The sequence below is a fragment of the Pyxicephalus adspersus genome, chromosome 3 (assembly GCF_032062135.1).
Source record: "Pyxicephalus adspersus chromosome 3, UCB_Pads_2.0, whole genome shotgun sequence".
Taxonomy (NCBI): Eukaryota; Metazoa; Chordata; class Amphibia; order Anura; family Pyxicephalidae; genus Pyxicephalus; species Pyxicephalus adspersus.
Window position 1 is genome coordinate 27,196,961 of NC_092860.1, and position 16,153 is coordinate 27,213,113.

The window sequence follows — 16,153 nt, forward strand, 5'->3', positions numbered from 1 at the left end:
CTGCATTTGGTTTTAGTTGATAAAAGTAGGTTGCAGGATTATGTTGGAAATTAGTGACAGTCCCACAACATCCTGGACAGTTGGGGAATATTGGTATTAAACAGGGAATCATACATTCCCTTGAGTGAATTTTCCAAGTCCATGTGTTTCAATATTTGTAATTGATTCCCACCAGGGAATGTTTTAGGGAATATAATTTCCTGTTTTATAAATAGAGCCCTTAGTATTGCAAGATTTATTATTCTCTTGTATTTATAAAGTGCCAACATGTTATGCAAAGCTTTACAAAGTCTTTTGGCGTGTCACTAACTGTCCCTCAAAGGGGGCTCACAATCCAATATACCTACTATAGTAAAATAGCATCAACTTAGTATAGGGGCAATTTTAGAGGAGAAGCCAATTAATGTAACTGCGTGTATTTTGGGATGTGGGAGAAAATGTGAACACACCAAGGGAGAGCATTCACACTCTATGCGGATAGTGTCCTGGCTAAGATTTGAATCTGGAACCCTAAGACTGCGAAAGCAAGAATGTTACCCACAGTCCCCCTTTAGGATACCCCTTTATTATTTGTAACATACAGACACATCATGTTTGGTGTCTGAGTCTGAACAAAATTGCATGCATGTACAAGCATACTTTACCGCACCCTGATGATGATTCCATATCTATGGGTATTTTATGGGTGAATATGATAAAACAATTAAGCACTGCAGCTTTAAGCTGCCCCTGTTTTGTGTTTTATACCAGTGATCACATAAACTTCTCTTTGTAAGATTTATTCACTGGCATACAAGTTCTGAAGTTCGTCTACAGACACATAATCAGTCGTTGCTGGTTACAGTTGCCATTATGCACCATTATTATATTGTATAATACACTGATCAGCTAAAACATTTAGACCCTTCCCCATGCATGGTATGAACTCAAAAGACCTCTTTTGCTGCCCCATGGCATCTGGCATCAAGACATTAGCAGCAGATTTTTAAAGCCACTCTGACTCCACTGGCCCCTTGTCTTCCCATTGTGCATCATCTTGCCATCTGTTCCAAGGTAAATTATGCACCAGCACCTGGCCTTCCACAGGATCCTAAATCTTGATCCTGGGCATGTGTAGGAGCAGCCCACAGCCTCCTGTGATATGTGACGCAAGTATCCCAAGAGGCTGCCGATTTCTCTTTGGCCTTTAATGATCAAAAAATGTTAAATAAAATATATTTTTTAATAATATAAAAGAAATTGCCAACTCTTTCTATATATTGTCATGATAGGTCCACCTATGCGGTGTCCCCAACCCTCTGCTCCCCCACACTGCATAGGTCATTTCTCTATGGGTGAAAGAAATAAGTACATGAATATCCACTCTGTTATGTGTACCCATGATGAGACTGACAACCATTATTCAGATGATTTAGTAATTTCTGAACAACAATGTGCTGTTTGGAATTAGTACATGTAAGTACAGACAAAAATATTACATCAAAAAAATGTATTTTAGAAAAAAAATGTCAGCTGCAACAGGTTATTGTGGCAAACTAAATTTCATCCCGTTAGGGATCAGATCTACTTTAACTCCCAAGTGATCCAAGTGATGAGCTGCATGATTGTCCAATAAGGAGGATCAGATATAAGGAAAAAGAAAGAGGAAAAAGTCAAGATAAGCCCATAATCTCCATTTACCTATCTGCCCATCTATCAGTTTCTGCATATTGTTTTGGCACGCAGCTTTTACTGAAGCCATGTTTTTATTTTCTTGTTCTTTCTTTTTTCTTTCTTTCTCACTGTATTACACCTATCTATCGGTCTCTGCATATTTGGCCTGCAGATTTTACCGAAGCCAATTTTTTTTCTTGTTAGCTTTTTTAATCTTCTTTCTTTTTTGTTTGTTAACTACTAACGATAATTCTTTTTGACCTCTAGTGTCTACATTGGCTGACACTGCTTTACACTTCAGACCGTGGTGTGAAATACAACATGTCTTTTCTACATACTGCACTAAGTAAACTAACCAAGTTAGTTGGCAGGCTTTAAATAAAGGGCCCCAAATGGTTATGTCTTGCTTTTTCCAAATGGCAATTCCGAATAGTTTGTTCTAGGGCACACTGTGATTGGTGCCAGTCTCTACTAGTTGGTATGTGGCTGGAGGACAAAGGTGTGCCTTTCCATTGTTGTAATAGTAGATTAGACTAGAAGATTTTCTCCCATAAAGTACAGCATAATTTTTAGTGCAATCTTAGTGCATTGTGAACTTTGAAAACAAATGTCTCTACAATGCCTTTAGATGCATTGATGCTCTGGTTTCTCCCCACAATCCACAAACCAAAACATAATTGTTGGTTATTTAGAAAAATATAGAAATATTCTCACTTCGTCAACCCATCCCATGAAGCTCTGGCTGCTCCTTCTGCATATGCCCATGCACAGAAGGGGCATTTTTCCACCAAGGGGAAAGAGATGCCGATCTCACGCATGCACAGTGAGATGCATGCGTGCTCCCTTTTTTTTTCCCCCTTCACAATGTCACCCCATCTCACACCTGGGCAGTGCAAGATTGGGTGAAGCAGCAAGAACACCAGAAAAGTAGGCAGAAAATGGCGGCGCCAGGGACGAAGAGGAATCCCACGATGACACTGGACCAGATCGCAAGAAAGTCCAGCACCATTGAGGGAGCTTCCGGATTAAAGGTAAGTATGATTTTTTTGTTTTTAGTTTACTTCTGCTTTAAAGAAGTTGTATGGGTGAAATATGTCATTTACCTATACACGTACTGTAAATTAAATGATGCCGCCCAGAAAAATGATGTAATATAAATACCTCACCCACTTCAATTTTTAAACATGTTTGACTGTTCTTCTATGTGTGTGTTTGATTCATTGCATAATAGACACTAACATAGGTCTTTATATAGGAATGACAACCTAATAAAAGAATAAATCCAACAAGGTGGATTAAAGTGTGTGTCAATCACTAAAATTTCCCATATAAGGCCTGATTTAATTGGACTGGAGAGGATAGACTATCATGGGTATCTGGGTGATCCAGAAAACATGGAAAGAATTACCTAAAATATTGACCTACTATTTGACAAATGTTTTCAGTCCTTGACCAAATCTATTCCAGGTTTGCTGGATCACCCATGATAATCTATCCTTTCCAGTCTTGGAGAGCTTTGATGAATCAGGCCCAATGTTTGACATATGTGCTTTCAAAACTCAATTTCATCATTTTTAAACCCACAGTTGTTCAAAATATGGTATTTTTGTAAAGCACTTCTGTTATAGGTTGACCATCCCTTTCACCTAGCTGTGCTTCTGGTCACTGTGTCCCACAAGCATTTAGGGAGACCAAAATCACCGCACAGGTATGGTCCATTTCTGACACCGTCAGAAAACCAACTTCTGCTATTGTACCCTGCAACATGGGATTACAGCAGTGTTTTTCAGAGTTCCTCCAAACTTTGCTAGGGGTTCCTTGAACAATGAGCAATTTGTGCCTCTAAGGTCAGTTTAAATGACACAAATGGTTGGCATTGTATCCATTGACCACCACACTAGTGTACTGTGAGTTGTGGATATACTAATTATTGTCTTCCCTGAAGAACAGAAAGTTATTTAAAGGGCCCTCCTATGTTAGGTCAAGAAAGACTGGTAGCCCAGATATGGTCTACTGTTGTCACCATCAAGAAATCCTCCCTGAGAAGCCGTTGTTGGAGCACAGGTATGTATCAACCCAGCACATAGTAAGCCCTAAGAAATATTTCAAGTTTAAAGCAGTCTCAAACTAACAGGAAATTGCATTTGTTCAACTAAGAGAATTCGGTGTTCCTCCTGGTTACTACCTTAACAACTGCCACATCCCTTGATTGTTCCAATTCAGATAAATATACAAAAGAAAACTGGGACTTTTAAGGGAGTGACAACAATTGGTATCATAAGTATATTCAAAATATATCCATTTATTTAAAATAATATCAAAACATATAAAACATTAAAACAATAACATTTATTCATTTCATCTCCAAAAATCGCATAACATCTTAACCAAGAATGGTGCACAATTTCAAATAACTAGAAATATTTGTTCGTTCTAGAGTTCTTTACGCGTTTTGCGGCATAATCATCTGCTTACTCAGGAGATATATACTCTGTTAGCTCTCCTCCTCCCTGAAATCACAGAAAGCACCTAAGTGCTGATGGTATATGGCACCAGATACAGGGGAATTGCGAGATCAACAAACTGTCCACTTTATAAAATATTACATCTCCTTTCAGTAATGGATTCAACTTCCAGTCTATGATGAAACCAATACAGGCTGAAAGCCAAACTTCTTACTTTCCAGTGGATAACCACTTGTGTTCCTCTTTGCTTATCTGGAGTAACCTCAAAACCCCTAAATAGACCTAAAGAGGTGCTACATAAACATCTTGATATTTCTCCAAATGCAGTATTTCAAGTACATATACTGCCATTGTATATTATGAAGTCCTTCACAGAGTCCAAATAATCATTTATTAATCTCTGTTTACCAAATGGGCTCACAACCCGTGCTTGTCTACCCTTCTCTGTAAAGTAAAAATGTTATATAATGAAAATCTTTATTGGGTTGATATTTCTGTCTGTGTTCCCTTTGGATAACATGTGTAGACAGAAAAAGAGGTTTGGGGGTTTAAAGGAAGTTGCATAACATAACAGTATAAATGTACTGTAAAAGTATTAGAGAAATTCTCAGGAAAATTCAGACTACAAATAAAGTGATACATGTTATGTAGTTTCAGGAATTGTGAAATAAAATGAAAACCCTACAGAAGTAAAACAGACAGCCAATAAAGCAACGTGAAGAATAAAGCAAATAATTTTACTGTAACTAGAAAATATTAGAAAAAGTTTAAAAGTTTTGCTTATACCATACTATATACCTTAATGCATACCATATATTATTACATCATATGATTAAAAAAATTCTGAATTCAAGTAGGAGATTGCTGCACCCCCTTAACCCTATCTAGCTCTAGTGGCAAGCATTTCTCAAGCCTGGATAAACCGAGGGTAAGCTAATAATATCAGTATGAATGCTGCGGGGCCCCAATTGATTTGTAAGGTAAGTACTAATTCCTAGGGGTAGCTAGAATTGAGGATTGCTTGCTGCAAGGCCTAGCTATGGTTAAAGGGGTTAAACAATATGTCACACATACCTTCCAAACTACCCCCAGTGTTCTCCCCAGCCCTTTTTAGCCGGGTGCACCACCCAGCACCTTTCGATGACCACCCTGTTCTTGAGTGGTTACTGAAGAGTTGGGTCACAATACAGAAGTTTCTGTGTTCTTCTCATGTCACAAACTTGTGGTGCCAGGAGTGAGATCGGGTAAAGTGTTTTCTTACACATGTAAAAAAAACATTATTGGCCTTATGACGTATGTCCAATCTAAGGCATGTGCAGAAGAAGCAGCCAACAGCCCCCAGAGATATGTGATAAAAATATTCCAGGAGTCTACAGGTTTCCCCTTCAGTCTTTACCACCATAGCAGAAGGGGAGGTAATCTCCCCCCAAAAAACAAATGTTTACATCATATAAAAGCCACATTTCCCCCAACCTGCTGCCTTACACACTGCACAGGAAAACATTTGCAGTAAATTTGGAGATTTTATTAAACAGCTATACACAGCCTAACCTTCCTGCCCGGATCTTTTGGGTGATCTTTTTCACAAGGCCAGGTTATCCAAATTATCCTTGGAGCACAGGAACTTTTTAAATAGATCCATAACTGCTGAGGAAATTCAAAAAGCGATCAACACAATGGCAAATCATAAAACATCGGGTCCAGATAGTTATTCAACATAATTCTATAAATTGGTAAGTGCAGAAATCACCCCACTTCCAACAAAGGTATATAATATAATTCGATATTAAAGCATGCCTAAACTCATAATTTTCACTTTATATAAAGGAGTAGAAACCCCCTTAATGTACAATAAACATTTGTTTATTAAACATTTGTTTAATCATTTTTTGTTTTTTTTAGGTGAAACACCCTTTTTTTAAAAAAAGGATGCAGCACTGCCCCCTAATTCTCATTTGCTTAGGGAGCGCAAAGCCTCCTTGGATAACTATGTCACGCATCCCGGGAGGCTCTTGGGTGCTCCTTCCGCACATGTCTGAGGAGCCCTTTCGTCAAAAGGGAAAAAAAAGCTGATCCCACGCATGAGCAGTGAGATCGGCAAGTTTCTTTTTCCAAACTACGTCAACCAATTGATCGACTGCTCTGCGGGATTGAAGGTAAGTGTATTTTTTTTGTTTGTTTTGGGCACTTTTGAGTTTACTTCCTTTTTACCTCATAAAACACCCTTTCCAGATTTCAATGAGGCCCACACCATTTTGATTCCTAAGGAAGTTAGAGATCTAACATTAGTATCCTCCTATAGGCCAATCTCGCTACCTCACTGCAATTATTAATGTTAAACAAAAGGGGAAAACACTCTACATTTGGGGTCCGCACCGCAATAGTGGCTACCTTAGTAGCGGCCAGGGAAAAAGCTCCTAAATCAATGTTACTAGGGTTGGACACAGAGAAGGCGTTTGATAGAGTGAAATGGCCCTTATATATCCTGTCTTGGCACAATGTACATTTAGAGAAGTATTCACCTCCCACATACAATTCATTTACAATTCCCCAGGAACAAAAACCATCAATAATGCCAACAATGCCAATAATTAATTAAAATAATGCCAACAATGTCATCATAGGTTCACTTTAGGCCAGCAGTTTCCAGATGGTTCTGGCATCATGACGTCACTCCGAGAGAAGTATCTTCCCCTTTGAGTGTCATACGGCTCCTCGTGCATGCGCGGTTCAGAGTCCGTGTTTTAGTGGTCCATGGGGCCGAAAAGGTTGGCGACCACTGGTTTAAGCGGAGGGTTCACCTGTCACATTAAAACCTATTTAGGATTATATCGAGCAAAAACTGGTTCAAAACATCACCTATCAAAAAAATGAAATTAATAAAACTGACACAAAGCTAGAAGTATCAGTAAAAGTGATACTATCCCGTAATCAATCCGGGCCCATTGCTGGTGATTATTTGCCTTTGTTCTATCACAGGGGACAGAGAGAGAGAAAATTGCAAAATCTAAAAACTGATGACACAAATAAATCTTAATATGTTTACCCTTCAGGATGATAGAAGATCATTATTTTTTTAAATTCCAAATACATGCAGTTAGGATATTCTCTTTCCCCAAAATAGTCCTTAGACTGTAATAAAGACATATTACTATGGTACGGACATTAGATTGTGAGCTCCTTTAAGGGACAGCTAGTGACTTGAGTATGGACTTTGTACAGTGCTGCGTAATATGTCGGCGCTATATACTGTGAAAGAATAATAATATTAATCTAACAATGGGCAATGTGTTGGGTAAGACTGCAAACCATTCAAAAGACAGAATTGAAAATATCCTTTTTATTCGAATATCTAAATGTTACATTTCTTTACACTGTAAACAGATCAATTATTAGCCCGGAGCTGACACAGATCACACCATCAGCCTGGTGTGAATCATGTGACCTCCGCCCTCCTTAATGCGGCAGATACCCATCCCCCTTCTCTTCTGGCAGACATCGTCACGTGACACGTTCTCCTTGGTCTCAGCGTCCATGTTGGTTATGGGCATTACAGAAAATAGGATAATAAAATGTATTAGGAGAACAGTATCAAAGTCGCCATATTCCTGGCAGCATTCGAAATATATATACACGGGAATCATTTTCATAGAAGGAATTCCGAGGCAGGTCGTAAACATAATTGTAAATAATGTAGGAAGACATGATAACCTTTCATTAGGCTCAGCGAATGGCACTCAGGCTTAGCTCGCCCTGACAGCCAATGGCGGCGCAGCGGCTTGTGGAGCGGGTGGTGACGTCATGACACTGTATCGCAGAGGAGGAGGAAGGAGAAGCTGATGCTGGGTTCTCATCTTCAAGGTACGAATAATAAGGAATATTAGGGAATAAATGGGCGAATGGGCCATATAAGGGGGGCTGACAATAGCAGGGGGTGGCTGAAGGGCACCTGTAACTGTATTGTTTTCTTTCTGTATTTATGAATACACCTATGGCTGACATAGTGATATAGGTGGGGTGTGAATCCTCCTCTGTATGAGACTTACTGATATTTCTATTATATGTCACAGCCGCCATTGTCCTGGGGCACTACAAGGCTCAGCATTCGGGGAAGCTGGCTCTTTATATAGCCTGGGAGCTACTAGGTGTGTGTTTATTAAGCAATGAATCTGACATTCACTGAAACATACCCTGGTGGAGAATTCATTACTGGTATTGAAACGCATGGACCTGAAAGATTCTTCACCGGGTATGTTTCAGTGAATGTCAGATTCACTTTTTTGAAAATTCACCTCCCTAGACTGGCTTGTGGTGCAATCCCATTGTAGGTGATTGATGTGTACAATCAATGGAGCAGGGTTGTTCCTTAGGGTGGATCTGTAGAATTTCAGTGCTTACCCTGCTTCCTATCCTTTTTACAATGTTGATATTCTAACTCAATGGTAAATCAGTAATCCTGCCCAGACAATGTCTTTAAATTCCCCATTACAGTGCCATAGGTTTGAGTCTATTTCTGTAAATATACTGTGATCATTTGTAGAAATGAGTGGATCCGGTGCAGTGATCACTGATCTGTGATTTACTATGAGAGCTGCTCATCATTGAAGTGTTTTCTGCACTTTGTGATCACCAGTTATTGACTATGCCTTTCTATCGGGTATTGAAACAGCAAACCAGAAATGTAATATATTACAAATGTATATTGTCCTTTCTTTTTAGTAAGTAAATTCTAGTTGATCTTGCTAGAAATTAATTGTATCCTTGTCACTTCATGTGAGCCAAAAAGGAAGTAAAGAGAACCTGATCTTTATTGTAGAGATTGTAAGCTCTTTGGGGCAGGGTCTTCTCCTCCTCCTGTGTCACTGTCTGTATCTGTCTGTCATTTGCTACCTCTGCGTAAAATGTTGGCGCTATATAAATCCTGTTTAATAATAAAAAATAATATTGATAACTACAAGTCCCATTGATCCATTATGTAAAGAAGATGAACAATGGCAGTCGTACTTAAAGATCACCTTGAGTGGGTCACATAGAAATGTAAAAAAATTCAACACTCCAATGTTCATTATAATCAGTATGCTTTTACTGGAGCCCCGTACTGTAGTCACCAATGTGTCAAAGGGTCCCCTGATTAGGTCACAATAGGATATTTATGCATTGATAAAGGGGGTCTTCAAGTCCCCGAAATACCATCTTGGTGTTAGTAACGGAACACCAATAGAAATTTTCCAGTGATCTCCTAGATTGTAAGCTCTTCAGGACAGGGTGCTCTCCTCCTGTCTGTCACTGTCTGTATTTGTCTGTCATTTACAACCCCTATTTAATGTACAACGCAGCGTAATATGTTAGCGCTATATAAATCCTGTATAATAATAATACTCAACCTTGGAATCCTGGATCTGTACAAATTATGTTCCTAAGCACTCTCCATTGATTGGGATAGGACTGTCATTTTAATTGTGACAATAATGGCTTATCTCATAGGTACAATGGATCAATAAGTGCAGACATTAAAGGCATTTCTTCCAAATAAAATGAAAATAAAGAAGGAAACAACACGAAAATCTATGCAGCCACCACATCCATAATGAGCGTCAGTATATTTGGGGTTTAGATATGCCTCGGGTCATTCTCTTTTCTTGTGGGTTGGGTGAATTTCATCCTATATAATAGACATGAATGGGTTCATGGAGAATACAGTGCTGGCCCATGTACCTATTGGGCAGTTGTAAGAAGCCAGGTAACATATATACCCCTATTTAATATACAGCTCAGACAGTGACACAGGAGGGGGACCCTGCCCTGAAGAGCTTACAATCCAGGAGATGAGAGCTATTTTTGTACTTGCCACATTGTTGTTCTTACACCCTCTTTCTCCATTGCCGATCACCAAAAAAAAAAAGGCTTTGGCAAAGCAGAACTGATCCAGAGCCCCAAAAAAATCAGCAACAGCTTTACCACGAAGAAGGATGAAACCTAATTTAAATGTAACTTATATTTATGTACCATTTTAAAAGGATTAATAAATAATCATTGGGGTTCCTCTTTAAGGAACACTTGTCCATTCCACCATGCAACTTGCCAATCCCCTTTTTAATGTACAGCGCAGCATAATATGTGACTTCATTCATGTGACATTCTGAACTAAAAGATTGAATCATCCACATTATACCAGTATATTCTCATCATGCAATGACCACATTTAATATACCTTTTGCCTACTTGTTAATATGATGTTTAAATGTAAATATGCCATTTCCACAAATTATAAATCTTCATACAGTTATTTGGCCAATGTTTTTCCTACAGCTGCAGATTATCTTGCGGTTTCACATAGATACAGGTAACCAATTCTGCTATGTTCTCATCATTGATATTAGGCCTGCCCTTTCATTTGCTTAAATGACCACTTCCAAGCGGAAAGGAATTCTGCCAATAGTAGAATGATAATAACAGTCACGGGACAGCTTGCATCTGTTCCAAGACTGCCCTAGCTTGCAAAAATACAAAATTTACACCTCCGTGCACACACACAGTACTTAAATATGATCTAAACTAAGCCACATCTTTTGTATTGTAGCTAATTTGTATGATTTTAAAGCTTGGCCACGGGCAAATAATATCAGATACTTCCTGCACCTCCTAGATAGTAAGCTCTTCGGAGCAGGGTCCTCTCCTCCACCTGTGCCACGATCTGTATGTATCATTTGCACCCCCTATTTAATGTACAGCGCTGCGTCATATGTTGGTGCTATATAAATCCTGTATAATAATATTAATTAAATCAGGACTGCTGTGTACCTAAGCTGCTGAAAGCACCCAAAAATCCGCCATTCAATCTATAGTCCATTTATATTCTGCGCTCCCAGCAAGGGAGCACAAGGCAGAATGCTTAAGTACAGCCCTGAGTAAGCGCATATTGAAAGGTATAGGTGACCTTCAGGGTGATCTGTCTCTGGGTACATCCTTGCATGATGTGCAGTTAATCTGCATGGAAAATGGGAGCGATTCTCCCTCCATAGACTGATGAACAGGGTTTGAAGGAGATGGACAACACAGTACGTTTGCTGTTCACAACAGGCAATATATATGATGCATCTTGCATGCATTGTTTAGCCTCCTTTGGTGACCCTACCTTTCCTAGACTGAATGGTATTTATATCAGAACATATTTAGATATTGATGTAACATGCAGGTAAGACAAATAATAGGGGAATACATTGTATATATATATTGTATCGGTCTAGATTTCAGATTCAATATTGGTAAACCCATAAATAACACTGTAGCTGATGACCACATTCCCAACAATTAGTTGGTATGGATGGAACTCTACACCCTGAACAAGTCACCTTTATATCCCTGAATATATTACCAACCTGTCACAGGTAGCAGGATCTTCATTTTTAATGTATACTCTTTATCCGGTTTCACTAGCAGCACAAGGCATTGTTACCTAATTCTTTTCTTTGTTCATTTCTAAAAAATGTTCTGCTTTTGCAGTTAGTGAATCATTGCTAAGTCAGGTCACTGTGGCTGTAATGTTAAGGCAAAATGTACTCATAATAACATGAGCCATGTAAATCTACAGAGGTTTGTGGTTAAAAGGAAATGTATTAGTAGAGAGTCTTGGGCAGCATTTAGTGTTTACCAAAGCAGAAGTCATTCAGGAAAGAAGTAACCAGCAAAGATGAAATGAATAGAGGGCATTGATGATGGAAAAGACTTTGAGTATTTCATTGTGGGTAATAAAGGCAGAGTTGGGTGGGTAATATTTTGGTAGATTTAGCCAAACCTATCCGGGCATCCTTTATTGGTCCAGTTTAGTTTTGATGTGCATATCTTTGGACCACTAAGTATTCTGTTGGTGCCTGTTCCCATTGGAGAGATACATTAATGAAAAGTGTTTTTATGCAAAAACTTGCAGGCAACATGCACCAAGATATGCACTGGGTTCTCATATATTCCTAATGGCACCCCAAACACACCTTGCCATTGCTCCTCAGCGCCTTGCACTCCTATGTGTTCCTGTTTTTTGGAATGCATGGTTTTCGGCTATTCTATGTTAGACACCCCATTGGCACAGTGGCAATAGGCCCTTAGTCCACCAATGTATGACATTTGTATTCTAGGCATTGGCACAGCCATAGCGTACAAGCACAAAGCAGATGTTTTAGTTTTTTTCTGTGTTTCTGTTGGTCCATGTATTTACTGACTATTTGTACTGCATCCAGCTGGCTCAGGGAAAGACATGTAAACAAAGCTGGAGCACTTCAGGCTATTAGATGCCAAAACAAAAGCTTTTCTTCTGAAGTTGTGTTTTTAAAGTACAACTTTCAGTTTAAATGCTCTAAATCCATTCCAGGTGCACAGAAACAAAGGTGTCCAGAGGCTTACAGTGCATATTCTTCAGTACACCTCGTAGAAATACCAGTCGCTTGCTAGCATGCTGTAGAAGAAAAGGACCCTTGACGTCTCTGTGGAAGCAGAGGCCCCCAGCTACAGTTTTCCAGTCAGTATGAAGCATGAGCTGTGCTTAGGTGTGTATGGTGGAGCTCTGCAAAGAGACTACAAATTCTTTATAACTTGCTGGTAGGAGGCATTTTTATTTTTTCGTTTCTACTTAGGGCATGGGTGCTTTCTTAAAAAAATAAGGTGTACGACTTCACTCTCTTCATGTTTTGATGCTCCAGGAACGTGTTTGCATGTAGCTTGCTTATATTACTAAAGTGAAAATAGACAAAGTTTAAACGATCAATAGTGGAGTGGTGTATCGTGAAATCAAGGATAATACGGTATATCCCTACAACAGGATGTTGTTAACCCTGTATCATTAAAGAAACAAAGAACAAATAGGCAGATGGGTTGTGAGTTTCTTCAGGGGTAGCTTCAGTATTTGCAACTACACACAGCTTGTAGTAGGTGAGTTGTGTCCATACGTGGGACATGGTCTGTGGCTCTGGCCGGTGTGCCCACCCAGCAGGGTTAGGAGAAGGACCCCGCTGGGGGGGCACACCGGCCAGAGCTGCGGACCACCGGTTGGCGACCGCTGCTTTAAACTGAACGTTCAGTTGGGATTTAATATTTATCTGTATTTAAGTTCCACCTTAAGGGATGGTTCAGGTGGCCGGTTGTGAAGTAGGGGCATTATTGCCTTTCCAATACCACATGTAATGAGCTGTCTTTAATGGCGGACACATATCTTTGTCCATACTGGCTGACAGGTATTTTACAGACGTATGCTTTCCTCAGCCATGTTTGAAGAGACAAATGACAGCCAGGCGATGCAAGCAGCATCTAAAAACGTGGGATCTTCTTTGGCCATGGACTGCTTCTATAAATGCACTATTTTGCTTAAATGATAGATAGGTAAAGTAATCTATCGACTGCCTGGTTACCGCTGCCTATAATAACATCTGTGCCAACTAGCCTTAAAGGGAACCGGTCAGGATAGAAATATGGAAGCTTTTATTTCTGTTTGAATTCCATGTTGCTTGTAGACTCCTGAGCTGGGCACTGGGTTAGTAAAATGTTCTGAACAAAGATGACCACATTGAAAAAGTGATCCACCATTTGTGTAGTTGAGGAACATTAAAGATGTATCTGTCTAGCCATTCCTGATAAAACGGGAAAGCAGAAAAGTAAATCTAGTTTTGTGTGTATTTTTGTGGTTCTATTACCAATATGGTGTTGGACCTGTAGTCTACAAAAGATCTTTCTAACAGTGGCCATTACCTGGGTGATCAAGGTGCCCCGTATCTTGTATATTACCAGTTGAATTCTAAGGCCACTGATGTTCATTTTGTAATATATGGTAACCTTGTACCTAGTATTTGGTGTATTTACAATAAGTAGATTGGCACTCTTCATGGATGGCAAAGGAACGCTTGCCAATGCCCACTGAGTTGTTTGATTTTGCATTCCAAATGGCTTTTTATGTGTGTAAAGCAGATGAAGAATTTTTCAGGGGTAGTTTTGCTGTTAATGTGTTTTTGTTGTGTTATATGTGTGGTGTGTTATCCCTTCAGATTAGTATTTTTTCATTCAGTACAAAAATGCTATCTCAATAAGCTTCAGAGAAACCCCTGCATTGTAGGCTTGCAAATCTGTTTATTCTACCAATATCTGTTCTATAAACATATATAATTATTTAGAAATGAAAAGAAACATTATACTTCTGCATGAAACAAGTAAGAAATAGTAACTAGGATTGGGGGAATGCTCAGAAAATAATGGAGTTATTGTTGGTGTTCATGTCATGCATTAGTTATAGTTGTTTGTGCTTAAATTGAAAAACTAAAGAGTCGCTCTTTTCTTAATAAAAGAATCTGGGCTACAATCCATAACTAACACTGACGTGAGGGTGTCAGAATTCCTGCATGGATTCCAGGCAGAATTGTTTTATGTTGGAGTCCGAATGGCTTCTTTAAGATTTTACGTGCTGTATGTGGTCAATGTCAGTGTGTTCAGGAGTCATATTGAATGAGAGTAGAAGGTTGTAGCCAATTGAAACCAAGTTAGATAGACATTTCAGTTTCCATAAAGAGGAAATCGGGGTTTTAGCACAGAGGGGGGGGGGGGGGTGTAGAAAACTTCTGCTGTGTGTGAAAGTGTTTTGGTTGTGTTTCTCCACATATGTCTGATGGACGTCAGAGGATTGTTGCTGAAAATGATCTTTAGTGATCGTTTCCAATGAATGAGTGCTGTACGCACACCGCCATTATGTTCTATGGAGTGGGATGATGGCCCAACAGCACCCTGCCGAGCACTACTTCATAGGAATGAATAATGATCAGATTGCTTGTTCATCAATCAGCCGCTAAATTTTGGTGCTTAACAATGAACAGTCTTTTTTTCTCTCAGGCAAGTATTATCTGACATGTGTACGTAGTTGAAGCTGAGTACACTTGGATAGGTTTTCACTTCTGTTTCAATAAAAATTAATTTTGACATTACTGTATATAGTGTATATTAGAGAATTAAGATGTGCTTTGAAATACCATTTTTTTTATTTTTACTTTAGGTAAAATATTACTTTTTTTAGGTACCCTTGTATATGATTGCATATTGAAAATGAATACAGCATAATAATATATACTTTGCAATATGAACAACCTTTGCTTCTATAGTAATAAATCTGATGAAGATTCTGGAATATTTTGAGATATAGAGAAGAAAGGGATAACATGGATATGTCATAGTACCTGACCCAATGTTAGTTTTAAATGGCTAGCTGGTTTTCCTCCTAGTAATTGTGTATTGCGTTGGTCTGCACCGTTGCACAGTGATTATTCTAATAACTGCTTTCTATTCTTTGGAAAGATCAGCTGCCAGACATGTGATGTCTCTATAGACTCAGCGGCAGGCCGGCTAACCCTTTTTTAGATGATCACATTGGTCTCAAGTGATTTCAGGTTCCTGGTTTATACAACTTTTCTTTACCACAAAAACATTAGAAAGTTTTATTCCAGATTTATACAGAATACAAAAAGCAGAAGTGGATTTAAAGCAAAGGATTTCACCAGAAAATCACTGCTTCCATTTCCAGCGTAAGGTCATCGGGCAGTTTTCCAGTTCTTGTTAACTTTGAGTCCGATCAAAAATCAGCAGACAAGGTGCGTCATTTTACAATTTCCTGGCATTGATGATGCAAATATGGTAACTATTGCAGTGATTTAAATTCCCCAGGAATTATATTAAACTGGTTGGGAGGAAGCTGTAGATAGGTGGTGGCCTTGCATTGTGACCAAACTCTTTAGTAACACCCCAAAAACAGCTGGGTGGTTACTAAAAATTGCCGGCTGGTGCACCCAGCTAAAAGAGACCGGGGAAAATGCATTGCATTGCTTACCATTTTAAATCTGTGAGCTGAGTTTATGGCGAGGATTTATTTAGGGACAGTAAATGTGTTTTGTTGATACATTGGGTTGCCATTCATTCTTAACACAACTTGCTATCATGAATGAACCCTCATCATGAATGAATACTCATTGAAAAACTTCCATACATGTTATGTAGTTTGTTAGGCTGAATTA

The 16,153-nt window shown here is 39.0% G+C and overlaps 1 protein-coding gene across 6 annotated transcripts in view; it reads left to right on the top strand.

Annotated features, from left to right (window-relative positions):
* Positions 1–7,820: 7,820 nt before the first annotated feature.
* ATP6V0A1 (ATPase H+ transporting V0 subunit a1) overlaps positions 7,821–16,153 on the top strand; it is a 51,694-nt gene continuing 43,361 nt past the window's right edge. For 5 of the 6 annotated variants that reach the window (XM_072404050.1, XM_072404052.1, XM_072404056.1 and 2 more), the window contains exon 1: positions 7,821–7,979. The gene's annotated coding sequence lies outside the window, so the exon portion shown is untranslated. Of the gene's footprint in view, positions 7,980–12,637; positions 12,659–16,153 lie in introns of those variants that run through there. The other variant, XM_072404051.1, reaches the window with a different exon arrangement.